Raw genomic sequence first — 26,740 nt, forward strand, 5'->3', positions numbered from 1 at the left:
AAGGTCTCACTGAATGGTTTGATGAGTATGAAAATGATGTGAATCGTATGATTCACAGTCACCAGATCTCAACCCAACTGAACACCTATGGGAGATTTTGGACGGACGTGTTAGACAGCGTCCACCACCATCATCAAAATACCAAATGAGGGAATATATTTTGGAAGAATGGTGTTCATCCCTCCAGTAGAGTTCAGAGACTCGTAGAATCTGTGCCAAGAGCATTGAAGCTATTCTGGCATTTGCTGTATGTTTTGTGTCTTACATTGACTTTCATGTAAATATAAAATCGATCTCGGTGAACATGCCCTATAAAATTGATTTTGTAGTCTGCAATTTGACTGTGATAATATAAGGACTACTTTGAACTAATGCGTTACATTTAACACATTATGATTAAGGACTTCACAGTTTTGTGTCACAATAAAAACAAAAGTGTTATTCCCACACAGACTTTTGTTAAAAAGCAACATTATTGTGCTGTGCATTGGCTAATTTTATGCATTTGTATTTTTATTTAGTAATGTTGTGTTATATGTATGTATGTATTTATTTATTTATTTATTTATATTTACAACAATATGTGTATCCTTGTGTATCCAACAATATGTCTTGTCTTATGTCTGTACTGTCTTATTTTATATAGACAAATAAATTACTCATGGTATTTTGTCTGTTAACAGGGCTAATCATTCCTTTGTTGGCAGACATATGTGGCATGTATACCCACTATTTTGCCACTGACCACATTGGCTCAGGCTAAACACACAACGAACTGAGGAAATGCCCCTCGATCGTCAGGACTGCACAGAGACGTAAGTGGCCTGAGGTGATTTAACCCTTTACTTTCAATGTAAATAATTTAACTTGTATAGATAGGTTGGCAGATGTGGCATGTTTACCTGCTGTTTTGCCAATGAAAGCCACGTTGGGCCTTGCTAAATACACTGGAACCTGGTAGAGAAATTACCTGTGGACAGGAATCCGCAGAGAAGTATGTGGCCCAAGGTGAATTAACCTTTTGCTTTCATTGCTAAATATGCAACTTGTATAAATAACATTTGCACTTGAGCAAATGGCATATGTGGCATGTTTCCCTGCCGTTTTCCCACTGGGAACAGCCTTGGGCCTGGCAAAATACACTGGGACCTGGTAAAGATAATGCCCCCCGTCAAGAATCAGCAGAGACATCAGTGTCCCAATGCAAATGAACCCGTTTCTTCAGTTGCTAAATATTAAACTTGTATAAATAGGTTGGCATGTGTGGCATGTTTCCTTGCTGTTTGCCAGTGGTAGCCACATTGGGCCAGGCTAAATACACTTGGACCTAGTAGAGAAAATGTGCCTCATCAGGAAAACAGTGGTCCGAGGTGATTTAACCCTTTACTTTCAATGCTAATAGATAGAAACTAAGACACACTAAACACTAAAATTAAAATTTACACTACTAACATTACTACTAACACTATAAAACATACTCTCTCTATTTTGAGAATGCACTATACTGTACTAAAACACATATGCTGTACTACAATTACAAGCTCCTACACTGAACCGAGATGTAGGCCTACACTGAAATATTTGTACTGTTTACAAGCTCATATTTGATGGAGAAGGCTATTTCTGCAGTGCATAAGGGATTCTACTTAAAGAGGTTTACCGTCATCCCTGATGTAAAACTTAAACATATGGATGTACTGACAAGATTTTGTTCAGGAGGAGCCCAAATAATCTATTCCTGTTACACACTGTTTTCCCAGATTTGCAATCCAACAGGACAAGGATTTGGATTTGCTAGTAAGGCTGCATACACTCTGGATGCAAGCGAGCAGTGTCACATAATGCCGTTGTGGCAACGTAGTGGGTTTTGTTGCTGCAACGTTGCACTGCAAGATGGTCACAATGTAAAAATGAAATTCTCAGAATTGTTGCTTCTCACAATGTAAAAATAACGTGGCAACATAGCTTTAAGTTGTACTGACAATATAGTATTATAACGTGGCAATGTAAAAATGAAGTTCCCAAATGAGTTGCTACAATGTTGTGTTAACTTAATTAATATTCTCAAATCTATTTACAGAACTTAAAAAAAAATGCATTATGCATATAACGATCAATATCATTATGTATGGCTTCTGTGATGAATAACCAAATGGAAATACCTTTAGAAATAACAATACCAGTAAGTAAAATGTTTTCAAAGACAAACAGCGTTTTTTGTATCAAACCTATTTAATAATGATTAAACAATGTTCAAGGAATGAGTAAATAATATATGTATAAACAAATATAAATGGTAAGGAAGAAGTGCTTGTCGTGGATCAGCAGTGGCGTGCCGTGCTTATAAACAGAATATGCGCTTACAGTAGGTTTAAAAATGCATTTGATTCAAGGTACAGTTGGGATCACAATCTCTTGTTTTTCGTCCTGTCGTGGCTGTGGCATGGCAGGTATCTGAAATAAAGAGTGTTGCTGGTATTAAGGACAATCATTCTAAAACATTTTCAAAACCTTGCAATGCAGAGGCAAAAAAATCCTAATTAAAACTGATAAAACCCATGGAAGGCAACTCAACCAAGGCCTATTGCAGTTAAGATGTTTTATGTCCTGTGTTCTCCTCCCATTAATGTCAAAATGTTTTAAATGTTTTTTTAAACTATGCTACAAATGAAATTAAGAAAATAACAGCGGTCTTTCATTTCATGTAATATTGTTAGCATCGGGATTTTCCATTACATTTTTAATAATATGGCTGGTTTAAAGATGAGTGCTCACATATAGTCGTACTATTTATCTTGCTCTTGCGCTTCTCTGGTGGATGTTTAAGGGTCTCTGAAATGCATTCCTCCACCTCCTGTTTGGAATTTCATGATTGCTCATAAATTAGATGAAATAAACCATTATTTCAGGCTGAATTACATAATTATATGCACTATACTATACACTCACCTAAAGGATTATTAGGAACACCATACTAATACTGTGTTTGACCCCCTTTCGCCTGCAGAACTGCCTTAATTCTACGTGGCATTGATTCAACAAGGTGCTGAAAGCATTCTTTAGAAATGTTGGCCCATATTGATAGGATAGCATCTTGCAGTTGATGGAGATTTGTGGGATGCACATCCAGGGCACGAAGCTCCCGTTCCACCACATCCCAAAGATGCTCTATTGGGTTGAGATCTGGTGAGTGTGGGGGCCAGTTTAGTACAGTGAACTCATTGTCATGTTCAAGAAACCAATTTGAAATGATTCGACCTTTGTGACATGGTGCATTATCCTGCTGGAAGTAGCCATCAGAGGATGGGTACATGGTGGTCATAAAGGGATGGACATGGTCAGAAACAACGCTCAGGTAGGCCGTGGCATTTAAACGATGCCCAATTGGCACTAAGGGGCCTACAGTGTGCCAAGAAAACATCCCCCACACCATTACACCACCACCACCAGCCTGCACAGTGGTAACAAGGCATGATGGATCCATGTTCTCATTCTGTTTACGCCAAATTCTGACTCTACCATCTGAATGTCTCAACAGAAATCGAGACTCATCAGACCAGGCAATATTTTTCCAGTCTTCAACTGTCCAATTTTGGTGAGCTTGTGCAAATTGTAGCCTCTTTTTCCTATTTGTAGTGGAGATGAGTGGTACCCGGTGGGGTCTTCTGCTGTTGTAGCCCATCCGCCTCAAGGTTGTACGTGTTGTGGCTTCACAAATGCTTTGCTGCATACCTCGGTTGTAACGAGTGGTTATTTCAGTCAAAGTTGCTCTTCTATCAGCTTGAATCAGTCGGCCCATTCTCCTCTGACCTCTAGCATCAACAAGGCATTTTCGCCCACAGGACTGCCGCATACTGGATGTTTTTCCCTTTTCACACCATTCTTTGTAAACCCTAGAAAGGGTTGTGCGTGAAAATCCCAGTAACTGAGCAGATTGTGAAATACTCAGACCGGCCCGTCTGGCACCAACAACCATGCCACGCTCAAAATTGCTTAAATCACCTTTCTTTCCCATTCAGACATTCAGTTTGGAGTTCAGGAGATTGTCTTGACCAGGACCACACCCCTAAATGCATTGAAGCAACTGCCATGTGATTGGTTGGTTAAATAATTGCATTAATGAGAAATTGAACAGGTGTTCCTAATAATCCGTTAGGTGAGTGTATAGCACTTCAAGGCACAGTAAGGTTCAGTTGACATTATGATTGGTTTATTTTGTATTATTGGTGTACGTGTAAATAAAATAATAATAATTATGGTGGTCTTAAAAAAAAAATCATAGACTATTATAGTATTGTTCATCATTATGAATACATTCTTGATATACTCCCGTTGGTTAAATCCTCTCTCCCCCAACAAATATACTATTTAAATAATACTAAAATATTAACTATATTTAACTAATTTAAATCACTTATTCTATATCAGGCAGTTAAAATTGTTTTACCCTCTTTGTGGTGTTGTTGGGGGGCCAATAGCTGTGTTGCACCTAAACATCCAAATATTGATATTAAAATAACACAAAACCTTCATGTTCAACGTGTGATATGTAGCAAATAGTATGTATTACATGCAAATTGTACACTGGTAAAAATAAGAGTTGATAAAACCAGTACATCATTTATTTTTATGAGCCATGATTCAGGTAACATTGCCACTTCTTTCTCTGCAAGAAACTCAACTACTGCACACATCCTTTAAATAAAGCAAGGCAACAACAACAACAACAAAAAGATAAAGAATAGTTTGAGTGATTACATACTATCATATAAAATCATAGTGTAGCACTCATTTAGGCCAATGATTATTTCCCAAGTATTGCTGAAAGCATTTTCTGTGTCTGTTTTACAGGCTGCAGTTTCGGTACTACAGTCTGTGCCAGAGCAATCTTGGTTGTCCCAAGTACAGGCTTCTTCAATTAAATCAATTATATCATCAATAGTTGCAGAATTGTCATCCATGTCAGAGAGACCTTGGTTAGTTTCACATTGTTGCAAGTTTTGCAGAGCTTCTGTGGCTGATCTCCAATGTATTTATTTAGTAACTTTCAGTACATTCCATCCTGTACATGCTTATTTCACGTCATGGTTATCAATATATATCTCAATTATAAATCTGACTAATCGATTGAACTTCCAGATGAACTGTCAACTGTCAATTGTGTGAAGGGGATGAGGTGGATACTATCGCAAGGTGAGTGGAGCCTTACTAAAATAAATAACTGACTGTAGTCGTGGCTATGCCACCTAGTGGATTTAGGGCACTAAGACCCAGAAAGGAACCTTTGCTTCTTTTGATTGCTCTTCCACACCTCTGGTTTGAATATCCCTAGTTGCTCCTCTTGAACCAGGACCACCATACAGCACCATGCACAGGACGGACACCAATTTAAAAGCAATAATAAACAATGCATTAATACAAAGGGATAAAACACTAAAATAATACACCTAAGCACCCAGCAGTCCTGTTGAAGGTTAGCAAGTCCTCCTTGACTTCCAAAGGGAAGAGGACAGAACCCAGGATGACTATGGGGGAAAATAAAACAAGTGCCAGTAAACACGCTTTGATATCCTATATTCAAGTCCAAGCCTGGTACACAACCTTCAGTAACGTGCACCACTCAATTCAATAACTAATCAGAAAAACGACAGCAACTTAAATACCAGTGTTCATCATACAAAAAGGTGTCCCAATAAAACATTTCCCCAAACAGGCTAGACTAGACACTTACTTCAAATTTATAAAGCTCTATACACTGACTCCCCTTTCCCCATTAAGAAATCTAAAATAAGTTAAAACTAGAATGTAAAACCTTTAAATACAGAACTGGTTACAGAGTGTTAAGAATACAGAGCTGTACATAAAAAGAAAGGCTGATCCCTATAGCAATACAATTACTATTGGAGTTTTAAATAGAAGAGTGGAATGTAGAATAATAAAATGCTAAATGAAAAACAAGAGCCCACTGCTAGGGTTTAAACTAAAAACCAATATACACTAAAAGCTACATCTAAAAGACACGTTTCTTACACCATGGTTAGAGACTTGTACTCTAATTTGACAGACATGCATTGAAAACTGTATCCATAGGCCGTGTGCTTTGGAGTATTCTCATACATATACAAGGCGAGCATAACACAAATGAGTCTTCTAAAACTCTAGCAAGTGCACGATCACTTATCTTTTCATGGGGACACATGCAATGTGCCAAACCCACTTCAGTCATTGTAGCCAATAGGAGCAGACATGTTTTAATCAATATAAAATCCAGCCTCACATAAAATGCGTTCAGCGAATAATGTTTATTAGAATGGGCAATGAAAACACTGAAATAATGTAGACAAAAATATGTCTTGGTACTTTCCTAGCCTAAAACATAATTTTAATGAAAGAACATATCCATAGAAGTCTTGGTTGCGTAGAGGAATAGGAAATAATAAAAGCAATGCATTTTAGAAGTTGGCTAACACAATCCGTTGTAGCATTCAGCGTTTAAATGACCAAGGTTTCTTTTTACTCAACAGGTACTCTACCATGGATAGTTCTAATTTGGGTCTGTGAAACCAGTCATATATGTATTAAGACTAGTGAAAGTGTAACTGACAATATGATATTAGAGAGATGCTGTGTTTGTGTGTGTGTGTGTGTGGGGGGGGGGGTTGTGCTCTGCCACATTATATTTTTTCAGTGATGTCAATCAAACTGGCAAAACTATTTAAAGTTGTCAATAGGACAGAGACGAGTGTGTTCACCACCTCAATAGAAATCCAAGAGATTAAAGTAGCCAAGCAGAGAAGAAGCAATTTTGTTTGTGATTTATTGACATTGGAGTTTTGCTGATGAACAATGCCACTCTCGGTGACTCCCATCTGGTCTATGCCTTCCTGATTAAAACAGATTCCAAGTACATCAGCATCCAGAAGCTTCTTCAAGTTCTATTTAGAAGATTGAATGTTGTGGCATTTCTGAACACAGGGCTAAAATAATGCTGTGTTTCAAACTATAATGAACTGCACTTGAGTGATAGGGTGCTAACAGTGGCATTCTAGGAAGGCAATTTAGCTGAAAAGTGAAATTGTGTATTACTTCACACATACAATATAACCACTTTTATTAATACCACAGTGCAGTTTTTCTTCACATTTTTCACACTTCCATTCTGTCTTAAATATTAAGGACCAAAAGCCATGGTAGACACCTTGTTATATATTTCAGCTGTAAATGTATGTAAACATACTCAGGTGGTAAAATCCACTAGTGGAGACCAGTGTAGCAGCTCACTCTTTTAGATCCCATACAAATTATGAACCGTTCTATCAAGGTGAAGACACTAGGTATCCCATAAATAAATTATATCTGTGTAATGCAAAACATTTTGACACCTTTGTGTCTTCATCAGACCTCATTATTTGCACTAATTGTAGTGCATTATCATCATCCTTAATCATGCAACTAATATAACAAAACAAACAGCATAAATAAATCAATACCTATAAATGTATATATAACATCATCGTCATCCGCCTATATCAATCCCCTGTTACATGAGGGGCTCCCCAAGATGTTTCCACTTGCTTCTATCTATTACTTCCCTTTTGCAAAGTTTATGATTTAATCTTCCCATCCTATATGTGGTATCTCTTGGTATACATTCAGTAGCTTCTTTTATCCATATTTGATCCGTTTTTCTTGCAAAGTGTCCGACACATTGCCATTTTAACATTTTCACTCTTTCAATGATGTCTTCAATTTTGGTTTGTTCTGGAATCCATTCATTTCTCCTTGTTATTCCAAGCATTCATCATTCCATACTTTTTTGTGTTGTCCGTAATTTCTGTGACCAGCCATGAATTAGCACTGGTAGTATACAAAGGCAAATGGTTAGATATCCATTCAACAGTGTGCTGTTTTTGTTTTTGTTTTCTTTTTCTTCCATAATATCTCTGTCTTCTGTTTTTGATGTTTCTAATAGCAGCCTAGCAATAGATTTTCATCATAAATGTACCAGATAGATGTTAAACTGCTACAGATTCCAAGAACATGTATACATAATATAGTCCATAATCCATGCTTATTTTAATTTGCCAAAGTCTATGCAGCTGGACATTGTTCCACTGTTGATGCTACCGTTGTTCAATGTTGTTTTCTTTCCTTTCCTTAAAAAAACTTTGTAGCGTAAGGTACACTTATAAATTTCAATTAAAGAAGAGAACTTATAGTATCACCTTATCACGAATCCTGGAATCTTGTAGAACTCAATTTCTGTAATAATTGGACGCAGACACCAATTCCAAAGATATAAATTGTCAAATTTATTCAAAACAAAGACTAAATGTAGCACTACACTACTTATACAAAAGGGAAAAAATAATTAAAATTCAACTCTAGATCAACAAATCAAAGACATATCACTTCCGTGACCAAATCAAAGACCATGGAATCGCATATGATAACACAAATCGTTAAACAAAAAAGGTTATAAACACATTGACTACAATACCGGTTAGTAAGACGAAGGTGAGTCTCTCGTTAGTATTATTAGTCAGACATTAAATAACTACGCAGGTTAGTATTTATGTCAGGTAACTTCTCGTTATATATATATATCAGTCTCATTTACGTTTAGGTGCCGAGAAAGATCCTATCATTACTTGTTACCACGATTTCCCTTAACTGATTATTATTCAATGATTAAGGATAGGCAGGGCCACCGATAATCTAACGTCTATTAACTTGTGTCAATTTCAGACTAAACAGTTAAACAGGAATGAGAAGATATTTCTCGGCGTTGACAGATTTTATTTCTAAAATTATCAACAAAACAGTTTAATGCAACACACATTTATATTTAAGAAAACTAAATGATATTACACATTCTAGAATTATGAATCACAGATTTACATTTCTAACTTATCTGAACTTCGTCTCTGGCTTCGGGCTCAGATAACAGCACATGGCACGAGGTCCGTGTGGTTTGGAACAAAGGCAGTCTGGTTCGGCTTTGTCCAAGAACTTCCACTCAGTCGATGCACCTGGAAGTTGGGGTTTCGCGAAAGTAGAGTCGTTTCCAAACAGATTTTCCACTGGTTTGAAGGCTCCAAGGTTGTGCACAAAATCTTCTTTGTAAGCAGGGTTCCACCGTAGTTACTTGAAGACAAAGTCTTTGAGGAAAGCAGGGCCCTGTTCGTTCCAAGGGTCAAGTTTCTTAAGACTCAAATAGCTATTTAAATGACTGACACTTTCGTATACAGTCGACTTAGTCAATTGTCCAGCTGTAAAACTCCACTGATCAGGTGGGCACAGGCGGGCAGCGCAGTCTGTAAAGTTCTTTATTTAATAAAGTCCTTTAAAAGAATTCTTCATACGGCTCAATCTCCTTCTCCCAGTTTAACTCTTCTGTTGCCGGCAAAGACTTGGTTGGTTTCTGATTCCGGTTCTGGCAACAGAGCTACAGGTTGAGCTGTGGCAGCGAGTTTCTGGTTCAGGTGACAGAGAGAGAGAGAGAAAGCCGTGCGCTGTTCTTTATAGTCTGTCAGATCAATAGGTGATTGGTTCTTGAATTTTTCAGATTGGATTTCGGTTTCAGCCCCCAGTGTCCTATTGGAGGGGGGCTTGATTTATGACTGATGTCAATCCATGCCATCTTTTGGAAATGCCGGTTGGCCTGGGTTCATAGCTCTATGTCGGGATTTCGGCTCTCATCCACTTCAAAGAGTTTTTATCACCTACAGGCCCCTTTCTCCAGACATCTCATAGCAGAATTCCAAACTATTTGGCCTCTTCTCGGTGCCATCCTCCCCAAAACTGTCACTTTGATGCAAACCAGTTCCAAGCTGATGAGCTAAGGAAATCTGATAACTTTAGGGGGGAGAGGTCTTCTTTAGATCAGTGCTTCAGCTCAGAGCCCAAATGCTCTTATCCAAATACACCCAACATAACACTACAACTTATAACTGCATTTATCTATCTGTTGTGCTCAACATGACAACGGAGTTTCTTGATGATTCATAAATTGTTATTTTGGTACCTGAGTTCAGTAAGTTATATACAGGATACTCTGCACAGATTTATGGGAAACACAGCTCATCCCACACATAACCACATATGGTTTACATATAAATATATAAGGGTGATTGTGGACTGTGTTTCTGTTTTTTGTTTTTAGTTTTTTTGGGGGGGGGTTACACGCTGAAAAAAAACTACTTGAGTCCTGTATAAATAGCCAGGTTAACTGATACATTTTTTGGGTCCTGTGTGGAAAATTAAATTGTGGTATCCCCCTTCACACCCAGGGTCCCCTACCATATTCAATAAAAGCATATTGTAAGAGAATAATAGTCCTTAGAGAGTACAATCAGGAAATCATTAACCGTCATCAAGAGGACGTACAGTAAAATGGGCAGGGTGTGAGGGAGAGCACCTCAATGTAATTCTTTCCCTTTTTCACTCTCCCCTTTCAATAGCCCATTCAGTGGCTTATTAGTTTCATTCTCCACACTGTTTGAAACTTATTAACTACCTGATTGTACTTTCCGTAAGCTATTATTCCTTTACGGTACTTTTACATTGCCCTATTGTAAAATTACTCTGTGCGAAGTGCTGTGAGAACTGTGCTCTCTGTAAAAAATGGCACTCTGAAAAATACTATAATTATAATACTATAATTGACTGAGCTTTTTGGATTTTCCAGTCTAAACTTTTTGTGTTAAAAAACACTTGTCATATGTATCTTGTCAATTTCCCGTCTTCTTGTGACGACTGCAAACCTGTCATTCTCTTCATAACAGATGCAACTGTTATATGCAGTTTTGCTGTACTAATTTAAATTACAAATGGGTCACAGACTGCATTAAATATATAATGATGAAAGACACAATTAGTTGGTCAATTTCTGTACATGGATCCTCATTTATATCATAGTTTCTCGATTCAATTCATCAGCCTGAATTGCCCTAGTGTTTTGGACGTCATTTCTTTTTTCAAATTATGAATTCTTCCATTTTACCCTTTTTACCTGATTTATGCTTCACTTAGTAATCAGTTATTGAACCTCAAAATGTACTTGGTAGTCACATGTGTTGGGTGGGAATAAAAGGGTTTCACATAAAGGTGACTACATTCCCAGCATCAAAAATGACACTGTTGTTAATTGAAAGTGGCAGTACAGAAATACTTAATGATAGAGGTGACAGTGATGGGGACAGTGAGGTCAATGAATACCTTGCAAACTTCAAGGTCTTTTTTTAAGCCTCATCCAACAGCCATAGAAGTATTAACCCTGACTGAATGTCTCATTGTGGAGGAAGGGGGAAGGAGGAGGAGAAGGCTAGCTGTTGCAGAAAGGACAAGCAAAATTGCTAAGCAAAGGGGTCACAGAAAGTCCTTCCAGCAGTCAAATTAATAGAAGTCCATCCAGATGCTACACACCATGTGCAACTTTTTTTTTTATCTAATAATGAATATATTTTGTCACACAACTGCAAACTTCTGTGGGCTCTAGTCTTACATGTTTGAGAGAAACATTCAAGGATAATGGATTTTATTGTTGAATGGCTTCTCCAGGGTTCGAGTTATAATCTGAGCTTTGTGGGGGTCTCTAATATAACTAACGTTACCGACGGAGATAGGCTAAATAAATAAATAAATAAATAAATAATAAGCCTAGAGAGAGAGACAGAGACTTCATTGCTCATTACGTGTCCAACACTTTCTCTGTCTCACACACACACACACACACACACACACACACAGCAGCCCACTACTTGCCCCAGATGTCTGCGATATTGCAACAAAGTTTAAGTTTCAATAGCCTAAAATATGCCAGCAAAGACACATCGCTCAAGGAGAGACCGCAATTCCGCTGTGGAAGGAAAGTTAGAAATTCTTTCCTTCATATCTATTTTGCTCTGTTGTGTACTTAAGAAAGATAAGGTCAAGCCAGAAGGTCAGGCCAGAAGGTAGCTTGTTTTCTGTTTGTTATTTATGATGAGAATCTTGGAGACAATGTCAAACAATATGATTTCAGTGTCACCTCCTTTATCCTTGTATTGACCCGTGGACTCTGTCCTTTAATAATATATTCTGCTTAGCAAGCTTTTAAGATAACAAAAGTAATTACTTATTAATTGTAACCAGATCTTTGTTTTCTGTCTATAAAAAGCTCTGACTTTTAACATGAAAGCAGAGCGACTTTAGGATCTTCTTGATTCATTGATCCTCTCCACGCTGCATGTATTAAAGGCATTGCAACTAACGTTCCAACCTGATTGAAGATGGTTTTTCTTCCACACCACCCTTTATGGTATCATATAAAGTGTTATTATTTTACACACTGCTCGCCGCCGGCACACAGTAGCAAGCAGATTACCATATGTAGTGCTCTACTAATTGGACAGTCATGCCGTGCGCAGCATAGTTCATTTGAAAAACATGTTTATTTTAGCCTGTTTATCTTGTTAATGTAAATAATACTAATTACAATGAAAAATACATGTTTTGTGATTCAGAATAAAGGTTGTTGGTAAATGAATTAGTGACCACCACAAATGCATGATTTTACGACTTCCATGGGAGCTCATACCCCTGCTTATGGGAGCTGAGCTCCCACTGGCTCCCATGTAACTCGAACCCTGGGCTTCTCATATTCAAGTTTCTGAAGAAAGGAAATGTGGATATTTGAGGTTACTCTAACAAAAGTGTCTGTTTGAAATTCTGTTTGGAAAATACACTTGACTAGGCATCTCAAACAATTAATTTACCTACCATCACACCCCTATTTAAAATTACGCTATGTGATCTAGTTAACAGCTTTTCATTGTTGTTGAATGAGGTAACCTAGTCAGGAGTTGTTTTTCTTTCATTCTACTGATCTTATATAATGCATTCTCAGTGGTGTTTTATTTTATTTGATGTTATATTTCTCTCTTTGGAATCCATCTGTGTGCTTTGAGCTTTTGCAGGACCAACTCTATTATTGAAGCATGTTTTCTAGGTTTAAAATGCAGTTGCGTCATTCTCCCTTTAACAACTTTGAGCTGCATATTTTGGGTATTAATAAGCACCAAGATTTCTGGAATTTAATGAATACATGAAGACATACCAATAGCCGGTTGCAGGAGTGGACTGGGAAGCAGCGGACTGGTGGTACTGGTTGCCGATGAAGTGCGTTCCAGGGGAGGGGGGGTGGCGATGTGCGGTCCGCTAGTCTACACGGGGCTACTGGCCCACCAAACTAAACAATTGACCGGACTACAGATTCCAAGAATATGCATACATAATATAGTCCATAATTCATGCTTATTTTAATTTGCCAAGACTATGCAGTTGGACATTGTTCCACTGTTGATGGTATTGTTATTCCACGTTGTTTTATTTCTTATTTTGGTACCTGAGTTCAGGAAGTTATATACAGGATAATCTGCACAGGTTTATGGGAAACACAGCTCATCCCAGACATAACCACAGATGGTTTACATATAAATATATAAGGGTAATTGTGGACTGTGTTTCTGTTTTTAGGTGGGGAGTTTTACACATTGAAAAAATCGATTTGAGTCCATTAGGAAGAGAATAAGCAGAATTTTAATTAATTTGAATGAAAAGAGATACACATTCTAACTGTGGATAGCCAGTTAGAGATATATTTACTGTGAAGTATTCTTAAAGGGAAACACTTGCTTGATGTCTACATATAAGGTTAATGGGTGTGGCTTAGAAACTGTGGGAGAACTGAGATTAAACTGATGAAACATCTAAAATTATTTATTAATATTGATAAACATTCCCATGTGTAAACAACTCAAGTCAACACAGGAATTGTTCCTACTTGTCAACCTAGAGTCAACACCCCTCGATAGATGGGGAATAGGAGTGTGCTGGACTGAAGCAGTATAACCTAGCATTGTCAGACATCTCTCCAAGCCTTCAGAGGACATTTTAATGGACAAGATAATCAAACTGATACTTTGACCTAGAGCCATTGCAGAGTCATTTGTCATACCTCATCAGATTCCAAACACCTCCCAACATGAAGTGCCATTTACAGAGCTGTTATAACTCACCAGTGGTTTCCTGGTCAGCATTGTTGCCTGTTATGTCATTGACAAAAGCCCCTTGGTTGTAACATCTATTATCATCCTTTACCACAGATTCTTCTGCAACTGCAGTCAACTGCAGTCTCCTCTTCTCCAGGAGTTGGAGAGGATATGGTGTTTCATTTTACTGCTTTCAGAAGAACACCAATAATAATAATAATAATAATAATAATAATAATAATAATAATAATAATAGTAAGAAGAAGAATTAGAAGAATTAGAAGAAGAAGAAGAAGAAGAAGAAGAAGAAGAAGAAGAAGAAGAAGAAGAAGAAGAAGAAGCTATGTACAAGTGATCTGACGTATTACAGGTGCCTTCATCCCTGGTAAATGAGAAATACGAACCCATGATTTTATAGAAAAAGTCAATTGGTCTGTTGCATTTTTGGTGTGAACTTTTTTCTCAAAGGGGTCAACAGTTACAACAGGGACATATTAAGTATAGGCTGAGTGGATCAATGTGAGTTTTTAATAAATAGTTTTGTTATGTTTAACTAACATGAAAAGAGAAAAGAGTAGCACAATTATGGCAGATTGTGGACCAAATAATTTTCAGATGGAGAAAAGGGGGTGTTATTGTCTTATTTTATTAAAAATAAAAGTTTTATTTTCCCTCTTAAATATATTTGCATGCCTAGTCCTTACGCATGTGAATTATACCACGTTAACACATTAATTGAAAGTTGTCCCTTATTGTATAAGAGATTGTATTTTGTGTAGTTTTTTGCTGGTCAGCTTCATGCTCCTCTCTGCCAACCTGAATGAGATGACATCTCTTATACAATAAGAGACACCTTTCCCACAACATATTAAGTTATATAATAAGGAACAAAACATTTATATTATTTTCTGTTGTCATGAAATATCATTACTAATTTAAAAGAGTAATCATGGTAATCATGATTGGTAAATACATGCATTTGTGGCAGGGGCATTTTTGAAGTTTGAAGAGACTAGGGGCTTAGCCCAGACACAGACCCACTGCACCCCAAGCACACAATACAACTAAATGCATTACTGACAAATTGCATGTTTTGGAAGAACACTTTATTCCGTTTCAGTAACAACTCCTGTATCTACCCTTTTCTGTTAATGCACACCATATTCTTTGTCTTTTATGGTGTCTCAATCATATTGTACTATTTGTTGTCTGTCTCTGTGTCTTTCCTGGTGTCTCCATCTATTTGTTGTCTGTCTCTCTTTCCTTATGTTTCCATTATAATGTACTATTTGTTGTCTGTCTCGGTGTCTTTCTTGGTGTCTCCATCTATTTGTTGTCTGTCTTTCTCTTTCCTTGTGTCTCCATCATATTGTACTATTTGTTGTCTTTCTGTGTTTTTCCTGGTGTTTCCATCATAGTGTACTAATTGTTGTCTGTCTGTCTTTCCTGGTGTCTCCCTCATATTGTACTTTTTATTGTCTGTCTCTCTCTTTCCTTGTGTCTCCATCATATTGTACTCTTTGTTGTCTGTCTCTGTGTCTTTCCTGGTCTCTTCATCATATTGTACTCTTTCCTGGTGTCGCCATTATATTTCACTCTTGCTGTCTGTCTCTGTCTTGTGTCTGGGTTGCCTCAATACAATGGTTGAATAGAATAAGCTCGGGTATGCAATCCTCAGAGGCCAGCGGTCAGCAGCTTGTTTTGAACGCATGGAGCCGCCCTCGCTTCAGAGCGTCTCCAAAGCCACGCCCCTCCATCACACATGCGCACACAGAGCAGAGTCTCAGCGCCAGGAGGAGAGACGTGTGGGTGGAATCGATCGCAACGCTTTCAGATGACCTCATGTCTCTTTCACAGATTAGACATTACAATAATAACAATAATATTATTGTTATTTACAATAATAACAAATGTAAACAACTTATTTACGGTTATTATGTTTTTAAAATAGTAAATAGTAGCTTCGGCTCGCCTTCCATTCTCGCGCTCGCTCTGCACAGTCAAGGTTCCCGCGCTAATGACGTGTGATTGTCTGCGCGAACAAGTTGCGCGGCGGTATGCAAATATAGATTGACAGACAGGAAGGACATCCTATATCATTACATTCGCACTGAATGCAATGATTGGTCGATCCCTTTTTACTCCTGTCCCTTCCACAGTATATATATATATATATATATATATATATATATATATATATATATATATATATATACACATTTAGACCACTTAAATTATGCTATCAGGATGTGAAGATATCAGTATAACAAAAAATGTTTCTGGAAAAGATTGCATACCGTACCTTTAAACAAACCTTTCTTGTTGTGTGTACATGCACTGACCAGCAATGATATAAAGTTCTAGTTACGTGGTTTATATAATATTAGTAGGTTAATTGACTGTGTGCAAGTGTACCTAGAAGAATTGATGCTGTTTTGAAGGCAAAGGGTGGTCACACCAAGTATGGATTTGATGTAGATTTTTCTTCTGTTCACTCACTTTGCATTTAGTTAATTGATAAATATAATCTATTAACATGTCTATTTTTGAAAGCATTCTTACTTTACAGCATTTTTTCACACCTGCCTAAAACTTTCTTTTGTATTTTATGTGATGTCTGCAGGGCCAGATCCTGCAGGTTTTGTAGGTCTCATTAAACATGGTATTTCTGACCTAATGATTAAATCATTATTGGTACTTAAATTCTCAAGTTAAAGAATGAAAAATGATTTTGGCCACCCTTGGAATGGTGTGCCTCCCTATTTTAGATCATCACCAGCTACTGGCATTGCTCAGTAGCACACATGGTACTGAAAACTAAAGAAATCAGTGTCCTTTTGAGATGAACCTGTGTAAAGACATGCCAATACAGATCAAAATGTGTTGTGCCCATTTTATAAATGGGGTTTATTTACGAACTCCTGCAGTCAAGTGCAATATATGTGCACAGCTTCACCAGATATACTGCTTTATTAATACAATGCTTTAGTAATTCAGGCCAGTAGTTATAGCACAGTACTGCAGAGAACTGTATTAATCTTCCCACATATCCCTTCCCTATTGTCATTTTGCTTTCTCTTCACCTCACTGTCAATAGGACCAACTGATGTGTAAAATTCAAAGGCTTAGTGTTGTCAACATACATTAATTTATTTTCTAGATCCAGAAAGCAGCATACCCAGTGAGGCTGTTCAGTCTTTGGTATTCCAAACAGCAGGAGCAGTTCATTTTAAACACATACAGCCTCATACTATACTTATTTTAACTTGCGTCGGAGAAACACTGACTTGACACTTCCAGCTGGATTCATATATATATATATATATATAATTTGTGGAACCTATGAGAAGCATATAAATGTGTATCTAAATTTGCAATGGCATTTGGTACTAAACTATGTTGTCATCAGATTGTAGGTTACAGGATTCATGTTTCTTCATTTAAATCAGGAACATTTAGACCATGTTATTTGCAAGGGAAATCTGTATATCATACTGTATATGTTTGATACAATTGTAGTTTTGAATCATTTCAAATCAGCTGTGCAACCTAGGCATACACATGGGATGTTTGTTTTACGAGAGTGAGGGGAAATCATGTTTTACCACAAGCATTAAAATACGATAATGCCCAGGCAAAAAAATGCTATGCAATAAGAATTACTTGAAGAACACATAGATCGGAAGCTACCTGCAGATTTATTCTTAAAAATTAGAATAAATATACAAAACTAATTTGAAGATGTGTTGTGCCTATGTGTGTATACATGTGTGTAGATATAGTCAAAGACATAGTCTGTGGCATCAATTTAATTAATAAATAAACGTAATCATTCTTCCACATTCCACTTATCTGAAAATGCTCCTGTACACTTGTTCTTGTGTCACTTTTTTACCTTGAGTACTACAATTTATCTTTCCAGCCTTTACCTCTTGTGGAAATTTAGGAATTAGTCATGCTCTGTTTTAACTTTAGGAATGGATTTTACTTTGTGGTCTTCCATTTCCAAAAACTAGTAGCAAACATTATATGATCATTTTAAAACATAATAGTCTAGTTTCCATGGGTGGTTATTTTCTGGAGAAAACTGAGGTGCATATAGCACAATTGGGAAAGAAAAGATTGTGGGAAGGCCTTTTATGGCAATAAAAGAGAATGCTTATTATCTCATTATATGTATCTAATGTTGTAATTGGGTGAATTAGAGTAGTGTGCCATTGAATATCAAGGCAAAACTATTGAGACTTACATGATGTTTAGAAAGTCCAAACTCCTGAAACAAAGGCATAATATCCACTGTTCCAAATCCATGCAATTTTAGGAGCATATTTTGAGGGTATCAAATCTCTAGAAAATTCAGATTTTCTGGCCCTCGTTATCTTAAATACCTTAAATAAATTAGCCTAAACATTGCTCATTACTCATGATGTTCCCCAATTATAAAGTAAGCTTAAAATAACAATATGAGCAACAGTACTAAAACAAAAATTATACAACCAAGCACAAGCAGAAAAAATAGAAAATAATTTGAAAACTACTTAAATGAATAACTTAACCAACAATTTTGTGAAAGTTTTGTTTCATGTAAGGAAGTGCATAAGAAAACACACTATGCTAAATCGATACAATGTTTTAAAAATAAATGTTATGCAACAAATCTGTTTCTTGTCTTGACTTTCTTGCAGCTATTTGTACCCATGGTAGTGGATTACATCTTCTGAAATACATAAGTGTATACATATAAAAGATACATAAATATATATATATATATATATATATGAACAAGCAAGGCCTACAATAATGCTGTTATAAGCCCAAAGGTACCTCTGTATCTTTATAAAGCATATTTCAAGTAAATATTGGATAACGAGAAACTACCATGGAACAATTACATTTGTTAATTGGTTTCACTAATTGCACATACAATGATAATGAAACTTGTAAGACATAAATCATTGGGAATCAGTGAATCAAAATAAGCACATATTCATTATTCAAACAAATGAGCCTCATCGAAAGAAGATTTTTGTAATTGACTTGCTAAGTAAATAAAACTGTCAGGACATGTATTTGTCAAAATAAAATGATCCATTAATAAAACTTGAAATAGTTATATGTGTATGTATGTGTGCATGTATGCATGTACTGTATATAACGTATATAATGGCAACTTAAAAATAACAATAAATAAGAAAATAACAGTTAAGAATAAATAATGTACACATGTACACATTTTCTATTAACACTGATAATACACTGAGGCTGACAAAGCACTTGAACTAAAAACTCATCAAGGTGACCATAGCGTTCAACAGAATTAATTTTACAAGTTATAAATACTTGATCAAAGGCTCCTAAAATCTATCATGTTTGCAAGAAGTGCACAGCATTAATATAACTGTTCTATGTAAATGTGCTGACATGATCATTAAACTATGGAACAGACTTCTGTTAAAAGCCTGCTTTTCTGATCAGATAAGCTCTCCAATCTTTTCATATGAATTCCCTTGTACTGTAGAAAAAATAATCTATATAATGTATTGAAAAAAATGAGGTCTAAGAAATTGAAAATTTGCATTTTAAGAAATTGAAAATTTGCATTTTAAGAATTTCCAGTTTAATTATAATAATAGATTATAATAATAATTGTAAAGTATCCCTGAATTTGGATCACAACACTATGGTTGACTTATTAATGAATTGCAAATAATACAAAATACATATTTCACACAGGTTTGAGACACTGCCATTATTATTTATTTAATTAAGTTGTTTCTGTTAAATTTGAAGATGATGTGTTAAAGGACCCACAAACAAGAAAGATCTCTTCTATTGTTATGGATTGTTTCATGTCATGCAACGGCATTGTGGCATGTTATGTTTTAACCAGCAGTGTAGCATTTTAAGACATAATTTTAAATCTGAGTATAAAACTTCAGTGCTTAGTAATATAATATAGCACAGACATACATCTCCAAGCATCAGATGAAAAAGAAAACACAGGCATTTAGGGGTGACATGTAATTTAAAGAAGAGTCTTGTTAAATTATTAAAGTTCTTCCAGAAACTGAATATTGTAACTTTCAACTTGACATTCAACATTTTATTTCAAGTTTAAAATGTTTGATATTTCACTTTGTTATAGTTTTTCTTTGGAGAACACTTTTATAAGTGGAAATGTAAGGAGAGGAGAAGACTTAATCACTCAAATTGTGCTAACAGGTCACATTGTGTATCTTGCAATCTTTCCCAAGAGTGGAGTGTACGAAAGAGCTGTTTAATGTTTGTAACTCTCATAGCAACTCTGCAGAAAGGGGAAACTCCAGGGGTAGCTGCAACAACCACTTGAGGAGGGCATTATTCAGGCCTAGTGTGGGTTGCATGCACATCTTCAGCTAATCTTTCAAGTCAAAAATAATTCCCAATGGAGCATCACATACTGTGTATCCACGCTGTCTCAAGAGAGGATTTAAACGACAGGGTAAGCACCACATCCATGGAACAAAAGCAAACGATCAAAAGGCAATGCCCAAGACCCCTAGGCCTCAAGAACAGATCCCACCACAGTCATCCTTCATGCATACAAGGAGCTAGCTCTCAGATTGAAGACTGTGGTGGCATCCGTCCTGGAGGCCTAGGGGTCTAGAGGATTGCCTATTGATTGTAAATAATTCCCAAAATGGCAATGTTACTCTGCAGGCCTACATGACTGCAAAATAAGAGGAAGTGCAGTTTGTGTGTAGGGTAGATGAACAGAGAAGAGGGTTTATGTGAGAGACTGCACACAAGGGCCTATCGGCAACTTTGAAACGTTTTAAGCGTTTCTAACATGTGATGCATACTCCCTTTGGGACACAGGTGCCGGGTTTTGAAATTCCCGGGGGGGGGGGGGGGGGGGATTGGCTGACTGACAAACTCCTTTTTTGTGTGGTGGTTAAATGACCCCTCGTACAGAGTAACTAGAAATGTGCTTGTTTTGCTTCAGGTAGCACAACAATAAGGAAGGGCAAGGGGGGTTGGGGGCTCTGCTACAGCAATACAATGTGAAACTAATGGATTCATCTGAGACAAAGGGGAGCAATGCCTTCCTCTGTACAATGAAGTGCACTGTATCTGTGTCAAACAAAATAACTGTTAAATGCTTCATCTACTGTAGGTAGCTTCCTTTCCCCTTGTTACTTTAAATGTCCTATGATTGTTTTTCCTTTATTTCCTTTTACAATATTGACACTTTCGTGTGAGCCTTGAGGTACACTAGAGTTTGTTAACCTGTTTGTTAGTTGTAGTGAGATGGCACCAATACACATAAATACAGTGTTCTTGTTCAACCTTCATCTTCACCTGTTTCATTGTGCCAGAAGCCAAATAAACCCAGCAATTCCACAACACTGCATGAATAAATAGCAAAGATTATTCTCGTGAACTCAAAAGCAGACTCCCTTCAGTTCAATAAATAAATAAATACATACATACATACATACATACATACATACATACATACATAATAGTATGTTAAATGTTCATGGATGTTGTGGAAAAATAAACATTAATAATACCTTAATATAAATATTTTAAATATGATATTAATATAACGTCCTAAAGGAACTGATTGGAGTTTAGACAGAATACCTAGAGCAGCAAAAATTAAAACTGGACAAATGAAAACCTTTTAAATTAATTTTTTAATTACATTTTTGTAACCGTTTATATTTGCTATACTTGTGGACTGTGCACAGTTGTATTTTAAATGGCTATTTATTAACTAAAGCTTTAATCACATGATATCATATCTAATCAGCAACCCCCCTCGAATAACCATTAGACACCAGGATATTTTGCTTATCTGGGGACATAGAAGATGGATACTATAGGAACAAGGTTGTTTGATTAGTGGGGTGTAGCCGTCAATGTCTAAAATAGCATTTTAACTGTGATACAATTTTATAATGCAGTACATTTGACAGTTTAGTCTGTTTGGGAGGTTACGTGAATTTTGTAACACCATGCTTTCAGTTGCAGGAATAGCTAAGCTTAACTCTGCTGTTGTCTCTCTCACATTTTTGAAAGACATGCTGTCACTCACTTGCTTTGTGGTTAATTCAATTATCCATGGTTGACAAACAAACTAAATTGACATTTTACAGTAATTAAGAGTGATAAAGAAAAAACTACAAAAATATACAGTATTTTCTTATAAACCTGTCATTTTTTGTTTTGATGCAGTCTCAAACGTTTACAACCCTGAAGTCTCTCTCTCTCTCTCTCTCTCTCTCTCTCTCTCTCTCTCTCTCTCTCTCTCTCTCTATCTCTCTCTATATATATATATATACACTCACCTAAAGGATTATTAGGAACACCATACTAATACTGTGTTTGACCTCCTTTCGCCTTCAGAACTGCCTTAATTCTACGTGGCATTGATTCAACAAGGTGCTGAAAGCATTCTTTAGAAATGTTGGCCCATATTGATAGGATAGCATCTTGCAGTTGATGGAGATTTGTGGGATGCACATCCAGGGCACGAAGCTCCCGTTCCACCACATCCCAAAGATGCTCTATTGGGTTGAGATCTGGTGACTGTGGGGGCCAGTTTAGTATAGTGAACTCATTGTCATGTTCAAGAAACCAATTTGAAATGATTCGACCTTTGTGACTTGGTGCATTATCCTGCTGGAAGTAGCCATCAGAGGATGGGTACATGGTGGTCATAAAGGGATGGACATGGTCAGAAACAACGCTCAGGTAGGCCGTGGCATTTAAACGATGCCCAATTGGCACTAAGGGGCCTAAAGTGTGCCAAGAAAACATCCCCCACACCATTACACCACCACCACCAGCCTGCACAGTGGTAACAAGGCATGATGGATCCATGTTCTCATTCTGTTTACGCCAAATTCTGACTCTACCATCTGAATGTCTCAACAGAAATCGAGACTCATCAGACCAGGCAACATTTTTCCAGTCTTCAACTGTCCAATTTTGGTGAGCTTGTGCAAATTGTAGCCTCTTTTTCCTATTTGTAGTGGAGATGAGTGGTACCCGGTGGGGTCTTCTGCTGTTGTAGCCCATCCGCCTCAAGGTTGTACATGTTGTGGCTTCACAAATGCTTTGCTGCATACCTCGGTTGTAACGAGTGGTTATTTCAATCAAAGTTGCTCTTCTATCAGCTTGAATCAGTCGGCCCATTCTCCTCTGACCTCTAGCATCAACAAGGCATTTTCGCCCACAGGACTGCCACATACTGGATGTTTTTCCCTTTTCACACCATTCTTTGTAAACCCTAGAAATGGTTATGCGTGAAAATCCCAGTAACTGAGCAGATTGTGAAATACTCAGACCGGCCCGTCTGGCACCATCAACCATGCCACGCTCAAAATTGCTTATATCACCTTTCTTTCCCATTCAGACATTCAGTTTGGAGTTCAGGAGATTGTCTTGACCAGGACCACACCCCTAAATGCATTGAAGCAACTGCCATGTGATTGGTTGGTTAGATAATTGCATTAATGAGAAATTGAACAGGTGTTCCTAATAATCCTTTAGGTGAGTGTATATAGTATCAGTGCAAACTTATAGTGTATCCATCTAATAATATAACTATTCTCATGTTAGTTCTTATCGTTTTAGATTGTGGATGACTCCACTCTCTGGAAAGATGATAAAATCAGGAAAACTGCAGCTTAGAAACCTTTGTGCAAACCATTAAACTGACAAAAATGCTTTGTTTTTGGCACTCCACTCTAAATACTAGTCAAAAGAAAAATTGTGGGTCCCTGAATGTTTCAACTAGTAAAAGCCTCTGCACATGTTAAGCCCTACAGATCAGACAATGGCAGTTTTAATCTTGATAGCTATGCCCAGGATTCCCGATGGGGCTGCAGAGAAATGGTTGAGTGTAGTGTTGCTGCAGTTGGGTGGTTTTGAGCCAGCCAGGGTTTCCTTGGCTTGTCACACAACAGTGAACCTCCAAGCTTACCAGGCACATGTGAGTTTCCAGTGTTACCAATGAGAGATGTATAGTCCTGCCCACAAAACTATAGTTCTGCTGTTCTGCTCTATGCAATTTGCAATGTGAAAGTAAATGTCACCTGATTACTGTTTTAAAGAAGGAGGTAGAGGCAAAAATCAATAAGCACTGAACTATTGTAGATACATTTAATGATTGTGTGTCTTTACTGTTTTATACAGATCACGAGACAATATAAAACCAGCAAGGCAGGTAACCTTATTTTTTCTCCCTTTAAGTTCCTAAAGACATTTCCTCTGCAAAGTAACTGGGTGCTGTGATTTCTACACTGCAGATTACTGGGAGTCTGTTTTGACAAAGCAGAATTTGATGTTACAGCTCAGCAGAAAACACAATGAATAAATGCTAAAGTATGATAAGCTCCTTAGTACAGAAAATTCGCACACCACATTTCAGTGTGCTCTTCATTGCCAGCCTGCCAATGAACAGCTTTCAGCTACTTTTCACTGACTTTTGTGATTATTTGGAGCGAGAGGAGCTTCCCTTGCTTTATCACATGGGCTGCCTTTGACATTACTTGATAAACAGTCCAGGCTGTCTTGTATACTTGCTAGTTTTTTTTTTTTAACCTAAATTAAAAATAACTTGCTGCCATGTTGCTGTTAGGTGGATGCTTTAACAACTGTGTCTCAAAATATGTGCTCTCATGCTAAAGGATTAAGTATTCATTCTTATCAATAAATGCCTTTTCAGTACAGGGTCACGGTTAGCTGGAGCTGAACCCAGCGGAGACCGGGCAGGGTACACCCGGGCAGACACCCAAGGCCATAATCAAACCAGGGTCCCGAGAGCCGTGAAGCAGCAGCGCTAACCACTGTGCCATGTGCCATCCCTTTAAATTATTTTGTTACACCAGTGGACCACATACATAAAGTTTGTCATTTGTTTTCAGATAGCCCTTAAAATGAAAATAAAGTACATATCTGAAGATTTTAAAGCTGGGGTGTCATGATTTTTCTCTTTTTTCAGTATTCATTTTTATAGTACTGTTGGTAGGTTAAAACTATCTGTGTAGTTGTAATGCTAAGTGTATAAAAAACAAGTCTAAAGTTGACCTCTCTGCCCCAAATGCATATTAAAAAAATTACATAAAAAAGAATTGCCCATTTGTGTGTAGGGGGAGGTGTGGCGGCATCTATAAATGAAGCACAAGACCAACATTTCTGGTATGTTTAATTTAAGATGCTTAACTATCAGCAATTGGTTATCTCCTTTATCTGATATCGGGGACTCTGGGGGTGAATTGTCATCCACATCAAAACTTTCACACAAAACATCCAAACTAGTAACATCGCTTTCACTGTCATCTACCATTTTACGCCAATTGTCCTGATGTCACACACTCTCGCTCTTCCGGGTAGAGGAATCAAAGTTTTTTTTTTTTTCACATCTTATAAGCAATGGATGTGATTGAAACTTTCAGGACATATTTAGAATTTTTAGGTACACCCATTAATGTAAAAAAAAAAAAGAAAAAAAAGAAAATGACACCCCAACTTTAACACCTAGATGACAGCTCTGGCTGAGAACCATAGTCATATATCTTTTTCACATTAGAATTATATATAGAATTCTGTTCTCCTTTCAGCTTTGCACATGAACATTTCTCTTCACAGTGAATTAACTACCTTCACATGATTTAATCCTACTATCCAAGTTTTTTTATGTTAATCCATAATGTTGGTACAGAAGAGCAAACATAATCAGGAAGTAGCTAACAAAAAGAAAGAAAACAACAATCAATCTTTAGCATATGCTTTTCTTTTCACGTTGGAAGTATCCAACTCTAGTAGTGGGTTTATGTGCAGTTTAGTGTATGTAAAGTGTATATAACTGTCTAAACAACCATTATGTTATTGCATGTAATTGTTGCAATACTTAATTTTAATATGTCAAAATAAAATGTTGGTTTTGTTTGGACTGGATTTTGGATGTTCCCTTCAGATACTAAGTATTGAACTTAAAAATAAATACAAAATTGACAGGTAATTCCAACATTTAAACCTTGAGGGAAGTTTTAATTATAAGCCTACTTATAAGACAAATACTATGCCAATAAAAAGATAGGAGATGCAAGTAGTATAAATAATTCTACCATAAAAAAGAAAAACACACCGCAGAAAGTAAAAATACAGAAAAATGATTAATGAAGGAGTAAAACATTTTGTACAAGGAAGACTGAAATTATAATCCACAAAACAATTGCAAAATAAAAACATGGTACTTGATGGCATATTGCCATTACTTTTTTGTGGTAGTTGGAGTCTTCAGAATCAAATGATCAACATCAAGATTAGCACAGTGAAATACACCAGTTCCTTAGGAAATGCTAGTGCTGTACTTCTCAATATAAATAGTATTTGAAATTGAAAAATTAACAACCAGACTTTGAGCATCATGAACCTGATAGTTTGATAGGTTACTCTTTGTTAGGTTCTGCTTATGTTTCCCTGAATTCCCTTGCAGTCCTGTTTCAAGCTGGACATAACTGATGAAAATATCCCACCCAATCACACAGCTTTATTTGTTACATAATGAAATATGAATGGGGTCAAAAGCTAGCCACCCAATGAGTTTCACCTGTTGATATACTATGCTGATAATGTGACCAATAAAAAACAAATTAACATTATCTGAGTCTCTTTGTCTTAACCCTTAGAGCACTAAGCTCACAGTGACC

This window comes from Amia ocellicauda, chromosome 2, assembly GCF_036373705.1.
Source record: "Amia ocellicauda isolate fAmiCal2 chromosome 2, fAmiCal2.hap1, whole genome shotgun sequence".
NCBI lineage: Eukaryota > Metazoa > Chordata > Actinopteri > Amiiformes > Amiidae > Amia > Amia ocellicauda.